Below are 17,980 nucleotides of genomic sequence, written 5' to 3'. Positions count from 1 at the left end.
ACATTTGAAGCCAGTTAATCATTCCTGAAATTCTTGATCCTGGTGGCCTTCTCCAGAAGAAGATAAGATTTGTCCTCATCCGTATGGCTAATAACCTCCCTCCCTGGGCATTTTATTACTGTGATACGGTGCCTTAAGCCTCGGTCTTCCATTAAACTGCAGCATTAAAATTATGTAAGATTTTAGGATATTTTCATTCATACAAAGACAAGTCAAAATCCACAATTATATAGCGCAGATATATTTCAAAACAAAATATAAGTAATGCCCTCACATTTTGCAAAAGCAATCCTATTGAAACATTAAAAAGTTTATAGTCTTTATCACTCCACAGGATGTTTTCATTTTATTTGGTCCATGTCTCAAATGGTATTTTGGTTTAGACTTCTGTTCATTTTCTTTTGTTTGCGAAGAGCTATGTCAGGCTGAGTCTCAATTTCCTCAAACATTCTGGTTCAAAATGAATTATTGATTAGAGAAAAAGTAATGTTATCATCTGGGTACCTTGTTTTCTTCCTCGGTTCCAGCTGTGTGCTCAACACCAGCTCTTCCTAACCTTCTTCTGAAAAGCAAACATATCCAGTCAAAAGCAGGAAGGAGTAAAAATTCAAAAGGTGCAATCAAAAGGGCAACGGTAAAGGTGTAGAGCTGATAGCACCCTATCAAGATAGTGTTGCAAGAAGAATCGGCCGTGGCAGTCAGAAAGATTCTCTCACGTCAGAGGCTCACATGGTGATAGCTGGTAAATGAGTGATATCATCAGAGGTTTGGGTTAGTAGAAGTCAAAACGGCTAAAAGAAAAATCAAAAGCACAACATTTGACTATAAATACTGTGCCTATATGAAACATAGTAGGAAAAATTCACTTATATTACAAACTGGATAAACTTAAATAAAGTTTATCTGAGACATTCTTAGACTGAATCACACACCAGGACAAAGATGACTAGAATTGACCTTTGGAAAGAAAGAAGCAGGAAGTATCCAGAAAGAAACCTAAAACTAAGAATTTTTTTCCTTGTGTAGAGTAAGCTCACTCAAGGAAACAGACATTTTGCATTAAAGGGGCAGTCCAGAAATAAAATGAAATACTCTCTAATCCTGAAACTATTTGAACAGCCCTCAGAAGCCCCCAGTATGGTACTTCCTACTTCGAAGTGTCAGACACATGGCAGCATGCACCATGCCAGGCAGCAGTTTTCCATCTGAGATGGTACATAGGGAGGGAAGAGAAAAACAGCAGCCACTGGAAATCCGTGTGAGGTGTCATCCAAGTCATTTTGATTCCAGAAGCAAAGTGGCTGCATTTCCCACTGATATGAAATAAAAGAGAAAACAGTTTGGATACTTCCTTAGCAAAGATTTGGGGGAAGCATTTCTCCCCAGTGAGGAGTCAGACCAACACCAGCAATAAGTCAAACACCAGTGATATCAAAGACTCAAATCCCAGCATGATCTCTGACGCCCTGTAGTCAAAAATGCCCATGGTACAGAGCTGTCAGGAAAAGAAGCATAAGAAGCTCTGAAGGTCCTAAAGTCCATTGGGACCTGGAAAGGGGGCTAGCCAGGAAGGGCAAGTTAGGAAGATAAAGATAAGAGATAGATTCTAATGTGGTCCTACAAAATAATCCTACACATAGTATTAATCTCATATATTTCTGAAACCTTAATAGCTCCCAACACACTTTCATATACATTATCCTATTTAATTTCTGGAATCGTGGGGCCTGTACAACTTCAGGCTCCAACAATTCTTAGCCGTGGTGATCTTGGACCAGTCATCTCTATGAGCTGAAGTGTCATCACCTGTAATTGTAGATAATGCGACTACTCACTTCCAAGCATTAATGTAAGGATTAAATGAGATTGTATATACAAATCTCTTCATGTGGCACCTGAAAAAAATAGAAAGCATTCAATACATTTTGTCCACTTTTTAAATTATTTATAAACTTTATGCTAACTCTGAGAGGTGCCCAGGGCAGGAATTATCATTGCCATGTTACAGGTGAAGAAACTAACATTCAGAAAGTGACTTGCCTAATAGTGCAAAGGTGTAGGCCCTTAGAGAAAGAGACTAGAAAATGTATTGCACAGTCAGAAATAAGAAAGCTGTGAATAGTAGCATCCTGGTGTTGTATTTACATCTCATCACAGCTGGAAAAGGGTCAGAAGAGCAAATGAGTTTCAGATTTTTAAACCAAAGGAAATTTTGACAGAAAATCTCCCAGTGTTCACTATGCGTCTCAGAAGTAGGATCATTCTGATACCCACTCAGAAAGACTTAAGTTTTATAGTCAGGAGGATCCCAGGAGACAGTAGGGTCCAAAAGGGGTAAGGAAGGGTGCTGCTTATGGGAGAAAAACATGCTACACTAGCCCGGACGTACTTGCTCACGCACACAGTGTTTGATGAGGACTTCCTCTCACGAGCCAGCAAGGCCAAGTGCACGTGGCTGCTCTTTGGTCACATCTCTGATCTCAGACCGTAAAACATCGACCCTCTGGAATCCCCATAGACTGACTCATGGTGGAGCGGGCTGAGGACTCACTACTTCGGGCTCCCAAAACTTAAAATAAAATATTACTATTACCATTGTTATGAACATGTGTTAATGGATCACAGATATCTCTGGCTTTTTAAGCAAAGTACGTCAAGTATAACTTAGTCTTTACTTGACAACTCGAGGACATCTTCATGAACATCCATTACTACACTGGCTGTACACAGTCATCCTCTTGGGATATTTTGAAGCGTGTTGGAAAGGGGTTGCCACTGAACTAAACAGTTCCAGATTACTGGCATTTCTTAGTACTTCTCTGTGCTTCTTTCACTATTACTTTTGTCATCTAACCATGAACACTATCTTTTCTCTTGCCCTTGCCTGCCTATATCTGTCTCTTGGTCTCTCTAAGCCCCTTTAACTTGGTTTTTCTCATCTATCATAGACAGCCAAGTTCTATAAAATAGGTTGTAAAATATGTACAAATAATACCTTTAAAAGTTAATTTTATAATACATGAATTAAATCTCGATAAAGCTATTTTTAAGCGCATTGCAGACTATAAAATCTTACAAAAGGTGAAATATTATGTCACTGTTTATTTGTGTGCTAAACTATTTTACTTTTATTTAAAAATAGAGAAGCACAAATAGACTCTTAGTGAGCACTTAGAATTATTCTATAAATAATATACCTAAGAGTTAAGGTATTGTCTTTGAAATATCTATTTTTGTTTATTTGACTTTTTTGACTCAGTTCTTTTTTTATATTAAAATGTACATTTTTCAATTTATTTAAATTGAGTCATATCTTATATAAGTAAACAAATACATTAGCCTCTTCCTTTAATACGCAAGTGCTAAATTTGTAATAACATGGATTAAATTGTTAACTTAAATACAGTCATGAGCCACTTCACGATGGTATGTTCTGAGAAATGAATTGTTAGATGGTTTCTTTTTTGTGTTAACATCATAGAGTGTACTCATACAAGCCTAGATGATATAGCTGACTACTGGAATTGTATGTGCTATACTTTTACAGGGTTGGCGGCTTGGTAGGTTCATTTGCACCAGCATCCCCATAAACACGTGAGTGATTGTAGTGTAAGGCCCGACAGTTGGCTTTTCTTTTCATAATGCAAGTGCCTGGCTTAAGCTTTGATTGTGAAACCATCTCTTTCAAGGATTTATTATCTCAAATAGATACACTGCCAGCCAGAGATCTAGATAAAGAGCCAGACCTCCTCCCCTCACTGAGGCTCCTTTGTTTTAGTGATCTTGGTCAATTTCAGTAACTGACCATTTGGGCTATTTGTTTTCTTCTTTTTCCATACTTTAAATTCTTGCTCTTACGCTTTAAATTTGCTGATAAAGAGTGAGCATGCAAAACCCTAGGCCCCCACCCTTGACTCCTGGCATGCCTTGTACACTACAGGCCCCTTAAGTAATAAACTCTTTTTTTCTTCAAAATTTCCTAATGGTTGTCCTTGAAGGGTTTAATTTAGTACTTAATCTAAAGTGATGTTAATTTTAGTGAACTGTAGTATGACTATAGACTCTTCGATTAAAACCTCCACCCTTATCCTCTGTTCATTCATTTGGCATTTTTAAATGATCCAACAAGTGCTGGGCCCTAGAAATAAACATAAATCTCTGAGTAACTCAGGTCTTCCTCATGTGGATTTTAGGTGGAAATTTCTAGGAAGTATGAGTTTTGATGCTTCCATGATTTGTGTTACCATAGTAACTCTATGACTCTGAATCCAATTAGTTCCCAGGGAAACATTATAACCAATCAACTGAGAGACCAGGCCATTGCTAGAAAACTGGTCCATGGAATATGGATCCTTGATTAGAGGAGAATGCTGAGACGTGAACAGAGAGCTACCCTCAGTTGTTGAATTCTCTAGTGCTTTTCAATGAAGCGTCTAGAACTTTGTTATTCAAAGTATGGTCACTCAGAACAATAGCAGCATCAGTAGCACATGGCAGCTTGTTAGAAATACAGAATCTTAGTCTCTACTCAAGACCTATTAAATTAGACTTAGCCTTTTAAAAGTTGCTCAAGTGATTCATATGCTCATTAAAGTTTGAAAAGTACTGAGCTAGATAATATTGTACACGAGCATTCCTGAAACACCTGGCACTTTACCTACTGCAGTAATTACATTTTTCAGAGCCCTTAGGTAAATGATGCCAAACACGAGAGGCCACCATTAGACATAGATGCAAAGCCCACTGGTCAGTAGGCAGAGATGGTCTTGATGCTGAGCAGATGTTCAACATATTTGTTGAGCAGCCAGAGACCACTGCTGTTCTCTTCACTATGCCTGTCAGATTCAATAACTCTTCTCCAATGACTCATCTCTTTATACGCATGTGTTGTAATTTCTTTAAAGACCAGCTTGTCAACAGCTTTCAAAACTGGGTATTTTTTCTTTGTTGTAAAACTTCATCCATATTCCTGGAAATAATGCCCCCCACGTTTAAATTCAACTCTAGTCTTCCTAACACCATTTCATTCATCTACTCATTCACTTGAAAAGTACTTACTGAGTGCTTATTATCTTTTGCATTCTTCATTCAGTGACCACCATGTAAACATTTGCCTCCCTTCTACATTGACCGGCTCACTTGCTTATTTGCCTTTAACACTTAGTTTTTACATCTTACATAAGACTGGAAACATATTTCTAAAATACAAATATGACTTCTACCCTTAAAATATTAATACTATAATTGAGCAGGCAAGATATGGAATTTTGAAGTAGCTGGAGAATAAATTTTCAAGATATGTGCTATACTAGAACAAGCACTGGATATGCATGAGAGGAGATCTGGGAACAAGTTCTGGTCCTTCCATTAACCTACTTCAGACTTTTAGACAAACCCTTCTGCCCTCTATGATTCAACTACTAAAAAGGTGTTGGATCATCTGATCTCAAAAAGAAAAAAATTCTCTTTGTCTCCAATACCTAAAAGCCCAAGGATGGATCCCAAATTACATACAGAAACTCTGATGGAATTCTACATCAACCAGAAAATAAGCAGCATGCGATTGATTAGAGAGACTGTTTGTTACTGTGATTAAGAGCCCTGGCTTCGATAGCAAACAAATCTAGGTTCAAATACCTGAGGTAGTATTAGCTAAATACCTTTGAGACCTTTGACAAATCACCCGATATCTTCGATCCTTGGTTTTCTCATTTGTAAAGTGGAGATAATAATAATAATACCTATCTCGGAATCATCATGAGGATTAAATGGAATAATTCATGTAAAGCCCCTAGCACAGTGTCTGATGTAAAGGATGTGCCAAATAGATGATGATAACAGTGCTGATGATGGTGTTTGTTGTATCTTCGGAAAAGTCTTTCGGGAGCACGCAGGTCTTTCCAATAAGGATAAACTTCAACTTTCACTTGGAAGGACTAACAGGATACATGGGACAAACTACTAAGGAACTGACCAGCTGACAGCAGAGAAGCAGAAAGAAGGTAGAAGAGCTAGAGAAGATAGAAATGCAGGTAAGTTCATGGACAACTTTGTTGACCAGAATGGATGTAGAAGGGAAAAAAATAGTTCGACAGAAAGAGCTGGACATGATGAAGCAGTGTTTGAGTACAGTGGCTCTGGTATCTCTGATGAGGAGCTGAAAGACTGAAGGAAGGGAGACCAACCAGGTGCCTATGGGGTAGTCATTGCTGGGTAAAATGCTGAGAGCTGGACAACAAGGCCAAAGGTCAAAAAGAAAAGGTAATCCTCTGGAGTTCCCCAAATAATCTCTTCGAGATTCTTCTCAAGAAATTTCTTTTGATCTCATACGGACATCCATGTTTAGTATTTCTTCCCACCCCGATTTAAACTGGAGGAAACAAGCAATCGTGCCTGTGAGCATGAAGCTAGGCAAGAAGCTGAGATCACATCCTGTCTATGAGGTCTGAGTCAGAGAATCCCGTAAGAGGATATTGAGGGTTACTAAGCAGGCCATGTCACTTTCAGCTTGGCTTTAGTCAGAGATCTTGTCGGATAAGAATGGGACCCAAGCCCTCAAGGCACGGCAAGGCCTCTGCCACGCCATGTGGTTGCTATTACTGAGCCTAAACAATAAGCCGAGCGCTTGTACAGGCTGTTTCCACCCTGGTCTCCTTCACAGTCCACACCATAGGGCTGTGCAGGAGGAACAGAGACTGCCCCGACATAGCCGTGGGAGTCAACCACTGTTTCCTAGAGACACCCCAGAGGTGCAAGCATGAAAGAGCTTTGCCTAGTTACAGACAAAATTGACCAGAACTTTGCTCCTGTGTTTATCACGAGTTGTCCTGCGGCATGCTTCACTTGGGCTGAGTGCACTCTGGAGTATAGGCTCTTTTCCACATTCCTATATGGCAAGCATTGCCTTGACCCTTTACTATAGAAAAATAAACTGTCATATCTGCAGAGAGGTGCCTGCTGAGGTGGGACATCAGTGAGAAGGACAGTTCAGCAATTGCCCCAACACACGTCACACTTTCCCACGTGCCCACCACTGCCCCACTCCACCCTACTACTAGCATGACTCTATCTTCCACAATCCCCGGAATCATCTGCCAGAAAAAAAAAAAAAAAAAGATGTGATGGAGTTAGAAACAAGCTTTCAAAGCAGGACATGTGGCCATGTCCCCAAGGCCATGACCAAAGAACAGAATGGTTCCTTTAAGGTCATCACAAGAAGCATCTCCTCAGTCTTTTCTTCTTGCCGTTTAACTAATATATTAAGCAAGCAATTACTCAGTGTCTGCTGTATTAACTATAGTCCTAGATGCTTTGATAGATTCCACAAAGTCTCTGATAATCTTCTTGGTAAGTGTGGCACAGGAAAAAAGAGAAGACTTTTCGAAGATGATGACATTTGAGTGGGATCATGGATGATGAGTAGGGTGCTCCAGCCAGGAACATGGTCCAAGGCCTAACGTGAGAGGTCCCATTCCTTTGAGGGTGAGTGGGAGGTGCTCTGCTGCTCACGAGGCCCAGCAAACACAATATTCCTAGTGAGTGGGGCTCCATCCTTTTAAATCCAATCTCAGCCTCCCCTCCTCCCACCCCGATGTTCCTGAAGGTATCTCCCACAGTAGAGAGTACCCAGTTATTCTAGAAATTAGACTCTCTTTGCTATTAAATGGCTTTCCCTTTCTGTCTTTTGCTGGCCCCACTCTACTCTAACACTAGCACTAACAGCACTTAAACTTCAGCACTAACATAGTTGAAACTGTGACCTTATTTTCTACATGAAAACTTGGGAGCTATGGTCCAACTCAGCAAAATGGTATTGTCACAGCTTGAGGATTTATAGAGATGCCTGAGGGGCTCCTCAAAGAGCATGGTAAAGTCCAAGCGAGCCATCTTTCTGCCAGGACAGCCCCCTTCCTATTTCTCTTGTGAACTGGGCATCCATGTAAGAATTATCGAAAGGAGGAGGTAGCCAAGAAAGTACCAGTACGTCCCTCCCCTCCCACTGCCCCTTTTAATGCATATGAGTTGAGTGCACAGTGCTCGGTAGATATGCACAGTACTTGAAACTGTAAGACCAAAAATGGGTAAGATCTAGACCTTGCCTTCAAAAAACACAATAGCAAAAAGACAAACAATAAACCTTCACAATCTACAGGGGAGGGAGATACATAAACAAGAGTGTTTAGAGCATAGTCTCTAAACCAGACTACGTAGGTTCTAAGACTTGTGACCACAGACAAGTTATTTCAACTGTCTGTGCCTATGTTTTCTTGCATATAAAATAAACCTAATAATTGTACTTAGCTAATTTGCAGTATGAGGATTTAGTGAACTAATATATCTAAGGCACTAGAATAGAGCCTAACATGTTTAAACACTGTGTAAATATTTTTTAAAGAATAATAATGAGGTGAGTGCATTCTTGTACCAAGTGCTGGGTGGGGGTTGCTCAGAAGATAGAGTAATTGAGTCTGTCTGGGCGGTCAGTTAAGACTCAAAGAAGGTGGCATTTGTTCTGGATCCTGAAGTTTGCCAGACAGAAGGACAATAGAAGAGGTTTCTTGGTTTAGGAAACAACATTAGCAAGCTTCTTACGAAGCCTGTTTTCTGATTTGAGATCTGTTTCTAGTAAGAGTATTAGAAAGCTATCGACATTGGATGAGGCTAAGCAGAACATTTCACAAAGCGTCTTGCAGTAAAAAGTACAAAATTACAAGGTATCAGGACAGTGATGGGACAGTTAATGTTTAACCTACTGGGAGGTGGGGGAGTAGGGGGTCCTCGATTTATAGCCTTCGCTCATTTCTGTGATATAAATACTCCAACCATAGTTGATATCTATTTGTGACATCAATGAGTTCATAAAATTCTTGAAAATTCCTCTCAAAAGCCACAACAGGATCTGGCACACCACAACATCAGAGGCACTCTGAGAAACATAGGCCATGGGTGCCCCTTACTAGGTGCCATAGGACAATGGAGAGGACTGATCCGACACCCTGCTTAGAGCCTACCCGGGGCAGAAGTCCTTTGGGATGACCAAGACTTCATCCTGACTGAACTTCATGACTACTGATCTGGCCCCATTTTATTTCCTAGAAACAAAATCTGCCTTGGACTGAGTTGTTATGAAGATTAAAAAGAATGTACCATGTCTACCATAGGATCTAGCTTATAATAATTGCTCAGTAAATGATAGTCATTATTAATATTATTAGAAGTATTGATGTTGTTATACAGTATGGCCTCAGTGAGGATGTTAGCTATCCCCAATTCAGTTGGCCTTTCCAAAACTAATAGGCATCTTGATTAAGAAGTTAAGAACTCTTAATTAAGAGTTCTGTATTCTTTTTTATCATCATTTGTACTATGCATTCTGGTTTACGAAGCATATTTATTATCTCATTTGCACCCCAGGCCAATCTTGTGAGGCAAGCAGAACAATTCCATAAGTATTAGGTCACTGCTTTGCCTCACAGTCAGAAGAGTCTGCTTCAGAAAGGTTAAGTCACTTGCTTAGGTCACACAGCAAATTAGTGATAGAGCCAAAGCTAAAATGGAGATCTTCTGATTTTCTGTGAAGTGTTCTTTCCACCACTTCATACTGGATGTATCTTCATTAGTTTGTGCTTCCATTTATTCAACAAACATTTATTTACTACTTTTTATATGTCAGTCACTATACTAAATAGGATCTACTAATCTAAAGATGAATAAAAGAAAGTACCTGTCCTCTAACCAAGGTAATTTAAGAAAACATCCCTACCCCCAGGGAATTTAGTAGAAAATACTTTCACTGATTTTCTGACTCTCAATGTTTTTAAAAATCATATTTGCAAATATGATGAATGAATTTGAAACTGGACAACTCCTTTTACTTGAGCCATAGCATATGAAATTAAAAACATTAAAAAGTAGTATTAAAATCACTAAAATGAGTTTTTTTAAAGAATTACTTTTCAACTACTAAAAGTCATTGCATTGTCAAATGAACTTTACTACCAAAAAGACCAGCCGGTTTTCTAAAAGAAATATAAATATGATGCCAATACATACTATTTATAACATGCAGATTTAAAAAAGCAAAGCTCCTAGCACGTGTGGAGCCTAGGTTTCCTTAAACAACTTTCCCTCTAGCTTTGCTTTGACCCCAGCCACTGTGAGAAGATAGAAAACACTATGGGTTCCAGAATGTTCTGTTCTTGGAAGGTCTCCATTCAAAGTTTTTGGTCAAATGTCCCATTAATTCCCCTCTGACTAAGGCACTTTGGGGTCAGCTGAACTTGGGGTCTACGCTACGGGGATTGCAGAAAAGGGACTGAGTGCAGAGTTCACACCAAGTTTCAGAAACTTGGTGTTAAGCCAGCCTCTGCTATAAGGATTTGGGAGAGTGTTAGTATAGGAAAGATTTTCCTTAAATAAAAGAATTCTGAAGTTAATTGTTGTTTTTTTTTCTTTTAATTATCAATAGTAATAGCAGCCATCACTTAATGAGAGACAGGTATGTACTGAGTGCTTCGTGTATACTATTTCTAATTCTTATAAATAATAACGCTGTGAGATACTATAATCCCTATCTTACATATGACACAATTGAGGCTCAGAAAGTAGTTCTTCCAAGGTCACATAATAAGAAGCAGAGAGGACATTTAAACCCAAGATCTATCTTATTCCTCTTTCCTCTGTATCTCTGCTATCTCATCCAACATCTTCCCACGAAGCAAGAAAACTAGCCCTCAAGTATATATGCACAGGCAACTTCAATTGTTGGTCTAAACATATTTACTAATTATCACCTACACCCAGCACCATATTAGGCACTAAGGAATTGTGAAGATGAATTATTGGTTTTGACTTATTGCTCAACTTAAGAAAAATTTGCCTCTTTGTATCCTGTTGCCACATTTGCCAAAAACCTGTTTCTCTAGCCACTAGACATAATATAAAACTTGAAAGTTTCTATTTAAAGGTTTAGGGGAGAGCTAAATGAAAAATCTTGTTCAGTCAAAAATCATAATGATTTTAATAGCTCATTTGAATCTCATAGATCCCAAACAACATAAATTATGTCAGTGACAAATATAAAAAGTGCTTCATCAAGAAATTTGAGCCACTACATGTGCGTTATATTTTTAAAGAAATATCAAACCTTCACCTACTTTACTTAACATTGCAAAGATTCCTGTTGGGCTTCCTGTGGAGAATACCCTGAGAACCTTTGACAGAATTGGCTGTAAATTCATAATGTCATGAATAGGTCAGTAGAATCGTGCTGTTCAGTGAGTCTCAAGCAGAGGGTGAGAGGTAGAAGACGACAATATTGGGGTGGAGGACAAGGAACAGTATTTTGAAAAATCACATTCAATATTATAATATGGTGTTGTATTTAGAAAACGAAATGCATTTCTTTTATATACAAGCTTTGAAAGTAAAGCTTGACAACTTCTTTGCTTGTGCGTCACTAGCACAGAAAAAGTTGGACTGAGAAATGCTGCTCCATATATATGACACGACTGGGGATATGTTGGCTTACCCCTCAGCCTTAATCTCGTAGCCATGTTCATGAATGAGAAAACTTAGTATTGCAAAAATGTCACTTCCCACAGTGTTCTAGAAGTCATTGTAATTCTAATAAAAATCTCGACAAGTTATTTTTTGTGGCATTTGACCAGCTGATTCTAAAATGTACATGGAAACACGAAGGGAAAAGAATTATCTGTGCCAGATACCCAGGCTTATTTTAAAGGTATAGTAACTAATACAGTATAGATTGGCCCAAGAATAGATCAATAAAACAGTAGAACTCAGAAACATGTACATACGTATATGGATTTAATGTATGAGAGGTGACACTGCAGACTAATGGGAAAAGGACCATTTTTCAATAAATTGTAATGGGAAAATTGGATATTCATAAAGAAAAAAATTCCAGTGGACTCTTAACTTATATGTAAAAATGAGCTCCGGGAGGATTAAAGAGAAAAACGTCAAAGCTTTTAGAAGAATACAGAAGAGATTTTTGTGACCTTGGGGTAGAAATGATTTCTTGAATAAGATATGAAAAGCAATACCCATATTCGAAATGATTGATAAATTTGCCTGCATTAAAATTAAGAATTTCAGCTTATCATATGACATCATGTTGCAGGTGAAAAGGTGAAGCCATAGGATAGAAATTATTTAAAAGACATGTACTCAAGATAGATAAGAATACCGACAAATAAGTGTAAAAAGACAGAAAACTAATATACAAAATGGGCAAACAATATTGATAAACAGACACTTCACAAAAAGTGACTTCAAATAGTCAATATACGTGTGGAAAAGTGTTCAAGGTCATTACTAATCAGAGAAATGAAAAATCAAAACCACAGTAGACTACTACTATAGTATACATCTATCAGACTGGCAAAAGATTAAAAGGTCTCCCAAGCCCAAATGTTGGCCAGAATATGATGGGAGTGAAAAGCAAAGTGGAGAAAATCCCACTTTGGATAATAGTTTGACATTATATAAATACCCCCACGGCCCAGTAATCTCACTGCTGGGTATATGCCCTATACCAGAGAAACTTGTACGTAATTACACCAAGATGAGCATAAAGGATGTTTAAACGACTTGACTGTAATAACCAAAAAGGGGCAGTCCAAGCAGGCACTGGCAGTATAATGCATACATAAATTATAGTATATTATTATGTGAGAAAACTAAAGAAAAAAATGGAAATGAATAAATGACAACTATACACAAGAATATAAATGAATCTTACAAATATATGAACATAAAATAACACATGTAATATGTAATTTTTTATATAAATAGTGCTAGAGATGACCACTTGATAGTCAACTTACACAGACGATCAGAAGGTGATTATCTAAAATTAAGGATGTCCCCTCCAGGAGCAAGGCGGAGAGCCGTGACCCTGCAGGAAACATAAGACACTTCTGGAATGCTGGCAATATTCTATTTCTTGACCTGGGTGGTGAAACATGGGTGTTTGCTTTATAATTACTCACTTTAGTGTACATCTGTTTGTGTGTTATATTTCACAATTTTAAAAAGATTAAAGGAAGAAAAGACAATTACCAGAACCAGTGATTGCCACGATCTCTTCCATTGCTGAATCCTTGTTTTATTTGTTGTTGTTTGCTTTGTTTTGTTTTGTTTTGTTTTTCATTTGGATTCCAAATCAGAAAATTGTTAACAGGTTAATAAGAGAAGGTATGGGAGAAGGAGGGATTTTCTGCCACCTGTCAGATGTTCTGGCTTTCCAGAATCAACAGGGAAAGACATCTGCCTGACCATTTCACCCAGAAAGACACGACTATAGTTTTTAGATCCCCAAGAAAATCTGAAAGTTCTTGAGGATTGACTTCATCCCGAAGTGTTCCCTTAGCTCTGTAGGGAGAAAGAGCTGGGCCTTTTATTCTTTAGGGATAAGGTATGTAGAGGTTCTCTCTAAGAGATCCAGAGGCCAAAGACCAGGCCCTGTCCCAAACTGGACCATAATGTCACCTGAATATCCTTTGTTTGAAAAAGAAAAAAGAAAAATTGTGACCTCTTCTCAGTAACAGAGACTCTCTTACCAAAGCTCTGAAGAAAGACCTTTCAGGAATAAGCCAGCCAATCAAAGCAAGATGCCTAAAACCTTCAGCTCCTCTTGGGGCAGGTACATAGGTTCTTTTTTAACATAAAGTTTAACATAATACAAGTTAGGTATATGCCAAAAGATTAGGCCCTGACTACAGCCCTCCAATCCCTCAGAAAGCAGAATGGCCTGATGGCTCAGATTAATCAATTCAATCAACAAATAATTATTGAGCAAATAATATGAGTTAGGCACCTCTACCAAGGATTGAGGTAACAACACTGAAAAGGTACAGGCTTTACCTTGGAAAATACTTGAGATGATAATCATACATAAACAGGCCATTCGCAAACAGAATAATCACTTTTACAAAATTTTGCATTAAATGCAGGAGCAGAACTGGAGAATTTAAGTCAAAGAAGTTTTCACCAAAGAAGTAATATGTGTTAGGCGATTCAAGAAAGTCAGTCGATTAGATGGAGAGTCATAAACTTTTTCTCCAGTTTTATTAAGATATACTTGACATATAACAAACACTGCATTTGTTTGGGTGTACAATATGATGGTTTTATATAAGTATATAATGTGAAATGATTATCAATGTTTAGTTAACATCCATCAACTCACATAGTTACATTTTTTTCTTATGCTGAGAACATTTAAAATTTAGTCTCTTAGCACCTTTCGAATATATGATAGAGTATTGCTAACTACAGTTACGATGCTGCAATTACTTACCCAGGACTTTTTTATCTTATGTCTGGAAGTTTGTACCTTTTGACCACTTTCACCCATTTCTCCTATCCCCCACCCTCTACATCTGACAACCACCAATCTGTTCTCTGAATCTATGCTTTTTTAAAATTCCACATATAAGTGAGATCATATAGCATTTGTCTTTCTTTGTCTGACTTATTTCACTTAGCATAATACCCTGAAGGTTCATTCAAATAGCAGATTTCCCTTTTTCCTTCTTTTTTTATGGTTGAATAGTATTTCATTATATATATGTGTATATATTCATATATATTCATAAACTTTCAAAACTCTAAATCTAATGTCTTTCTATTCTCTGGCAGATGCTATTAAAACTCCTATGGACAAACTTCTCTGTGATGATATCTATGCAACACCAAAAAAACAATCCACTGAAAAATTCTCGATGGAAATGGTTGCTATTTCTATTGTTATTGTTTTACTGAATTTACAATGAATTCGACAAGTAGATTTAAAGTGAAGTTACATCTTTTCCAATTGTTAGGTTTTAAAGCCTCCACTTAAAGGGGAAATTTTCACATAGTCAAAGTATCCTTGATAAAAACCTTATTTTATCCTTATATTACAGCATACATTATATTCTGTGTATGTATTAATGTGTATATACACACACACACAATAATTCTTATGTATATTAAAGTGCAAGAACCACCAAGCTAGACTAAGAAAGATAAAAAGGGAAGTCTCAATGAAGATTTCTGGGTACTCGAGTAATTCTGCCTTTAATATAATTACCAAGCTCCTAGCAGTGAATGGGAGCTGGTTGGAGAATTCTGTAGTGTCCCAGCTTGTCTCCAGGGTTTATTCTATTCTATTTTGACCTTACCTTTTCTAAAAAATAATCTTATGAGGGAGGTGGATTCCAAAGGCAGCATGTAATGACTTATGTATATCCATGCTAACTTTTTGATAAATATATAGTGAATGAGATAAAAAGGTCATCTCAGTAATTTTTTTCATATCACTTCTATCAAATGATAGTTAGCTTGGCACTGTTAAAGTTTATTTCTGGAAAGACATTCCTGTCCCCTGAAAGAAAAGAGTTTAATTAGAAAGGGATTTTTCAAGGCAACATCTAAATTTCACATTTCCTTGACTCATAGAATTATATCAACTGAGGGACTAAGGGAATCACCCAGTTTAACTCCCAGCCAACACAGAGTGGTGGGTGTGATAAAGTGAAAGGGAAGTTGACAAGAAGACATGTGATCTAGCCTCAGCTCTGCATTGAGAAAACCACTTGTGGTCCAAATTTTCCTACTTGTGAATCGAGGCTTAAAATATATTCTTTTAGTATGGCCCTATCTAACTTGGGCTTGAATAGCCTTGGCCAAGTTACTCAATATTTCTGTGCCTCAATTTCCTTATTCAATTTTTAAATTGAATTTAATAATCGTTTCTACCTCAAAAGATACTGTAAATATTAAATGTTGTAAAAGATTAAATGAGTAATTACATACCTATATGCAAAATGTGTGTGTGTGTTTGGTGTGTGTGTGTGTGTGTGTGTGTGTGTGTGTGTGTGTAATCTGGTATTGGTAAGCACTCAGTAAAATTATCTGCCATAGTAATAATTTTTATTATTGTTATTATTAGACCATGATTTTTCCCTCTTTCGCTATGAGATCCAAAAGGCCAGCCCAAGAAATTATATCAGAAGTTACACAATGATTCTCAGTTAATTGACCATTTCATGAGCTTCTGATGAGCATGACTATCTAGGCTAAGTTAAATGCTCCCTGCACATACACACATGATAATGTACCATTTTCTAAAATGGCAGGTGCTCACTGTGCCCACAATTGAACTATTAAATTGCCACATCTCAGAGGCAGATAGGCAATCCAATGATAACCTTCAAGTACATTTCCCCACCACAGTTTTCTTATTCTAATGATATAAAAGTGCTCTGGCCTATACCAATGCTTTCAAAATATTCTCATCAAGGAATCAGACTAGATGACCACCAATATCCCTTCTTACCCTAGAATGTTAGGGTGCCCAGAAACATTTGAATGCCCAGAAATCTTCATTTCATTTGCTCATAATACATTTAAAATGTGGGAAGTCACATTCAAAATAATCAACAAAGATCCAGTTGAGATGTTTACTCAAAATTTTGTAGTGAGTGTCAAGGCTGGAGCTGCACATTTCATAGCCATTTTCTTTGCCCTGATTTGTGTGCTTTCCTCCAATTTTCTTAACACTGGCTTGGATTCATTTCCTGGGGTAGTTCGATTCTTAATTTTCAACTTGTTCTAATAAGCCATTTTCCTACTTCTCCAAACTTGTTTGACCAAATCTGTGCCTCCTCTTTCTTTAGAAATTACATCGTGGTTGGATTTTTCAGAATCTCCAGCTTTTTCAGAATGTAATTTCCAGCTACCCTGGACCTTCTCAATTTTAATTTCAGCTACCATTTAAAGAAAGAAAGGGGAAAAGGGGATGATATTTAATCCTTACAATTAACATGTTGCAAGAGCAATCACTTTATGTCTCCAGTCTGCGTGGGGCTAGGGGAATAAGAAAGGGCCACATTACATCATACAGTGGCTAAAAAGAAACGCTTTGAGCCATTCACTGGGGACAGTCCCTGCAAAACCAGAATGTCTACTCACTTTGACCTACAGCAAAAGGTATTGAATAACTTGAACAAGTGCTAGTGCAAACAACTGACCAAGTCCTTAACCCTAATTCAGCCATCAGGAAAGCAGGACACATTAAAACCTATCAATTAAAAAAGTAATTTGGGAAAAGAGAGAATTTGAGCTTTTTCCTTTTCATTATTCGTTTTCCTTGTTTTTCTCAGAAGGACCAGAGAACATGGGTGATGAAAGAGACAGCACTCTTTGAACAATTCATAGAATTCCAAGCTTATAAAATCAGCAGAATCTTTTCTCCCTAAGTAAGGTGAAACCACGCCTTTGCCTCATGAGCCACTGCTACGGGGAACCAGAGTCATGGTAACCTAGTGGGTGCGGCCTTATTTTCTGCCAGCGTGTTTTCAGTTTGCACAGAGAAAATGCTAGCATTTTGATGAGCAAAAGAAAATCCCTGGTCAGCAAACAGGTGGCCTTCTTGCCTTCTACCAGAACTGTGTGGTTAAAACCAATCACCAATCTGGGGCTCGCCCAGCCGATCTGGGTAGACGAGATTATCAGATGGATCAAGACAGTGATTAGGAAAAATATTAGAAAAGCTATCATTTCTGCTGCTGCGCCTCTGTGGCAGTTCCTGTGCTAAGCACTTTACACATATTAGCTTATTTAATAGTCTTCGTAATGCTCGGAAGAGCTTCTATTAGTATTTCCATCTCTCAAACAAGGAAAGTGAGCATTAGAGCTTTTAGAAAATTAGCCCAAGGTCACAGAACTAGAAAGCTGCTGTGTGTGATTAACAGCACACCCACTACATGTCCGTCCTCAGCAGCATCTCTGCCCAGACTTTATTTCTTTATCTTCTTTCAGAACGAACAACTACACCAAGGTGTCCTTGCTTATAAGACACAAAAATCAAGATCTTATAACATATCCTATGTTTATTTGAATAAAAGCATAACATTTTCAAAAATTAGCATGTCATCTCATTGGGCCTCCCACCACATCTAATAGGGTA

The 17,980-nt window shown here is 37.9% G+C and overlaps 1 long non-coding RNA gene across 2 annotated transcripts in view; it reads right to left on the bottom strand.

Annotated features, from left to right (window-relative positions):
- The window catches only part of LOC107501767, a 95,943-nt gene that overhangs the window by 28,244 nt on the left and 49,719 nt on the right, over positions 1 to 17,980 (bottom strand). The window contains exon 3 of one of the 2 annotated variants that reach the window (XR_001594862.2): positions 505 to 562. The exons of the other annotated variant lie outside the window; for it this stretch is intronic. This is a non-coding gene — a long non-coding RNA (uncharacterized LOC107501767). The remainder of the gene's footprint in view (positions 1 to 504; positions 563 to 17,980) is intronic. 2 annotated transcript variants of the gene reach the window in all.

The sequence above is a fragment of the Rousettus aegyptiacus genome, unplaced genomic scaffold (assembly GCF_014176215.1).
Source record: "Rousettus aegyptiacus isolate mRouAeg1 unplaced genomic scaffold, mRouAeg1.p scaffold_m13_p_6, whole genome shotgun sequence".
Taxonomy (NCBI): Eukaryota; Metazoa; Chordata; class Mammalia; order Chiroptera; family Pteropodidae; genus Rousettus; species Rousettus aegyptiacus.
The sequence above is the reverse complement of the archived record's forward strand: the minus strand, read 5'-3'. Positions and strand labels throughout refer to the sequence as shown.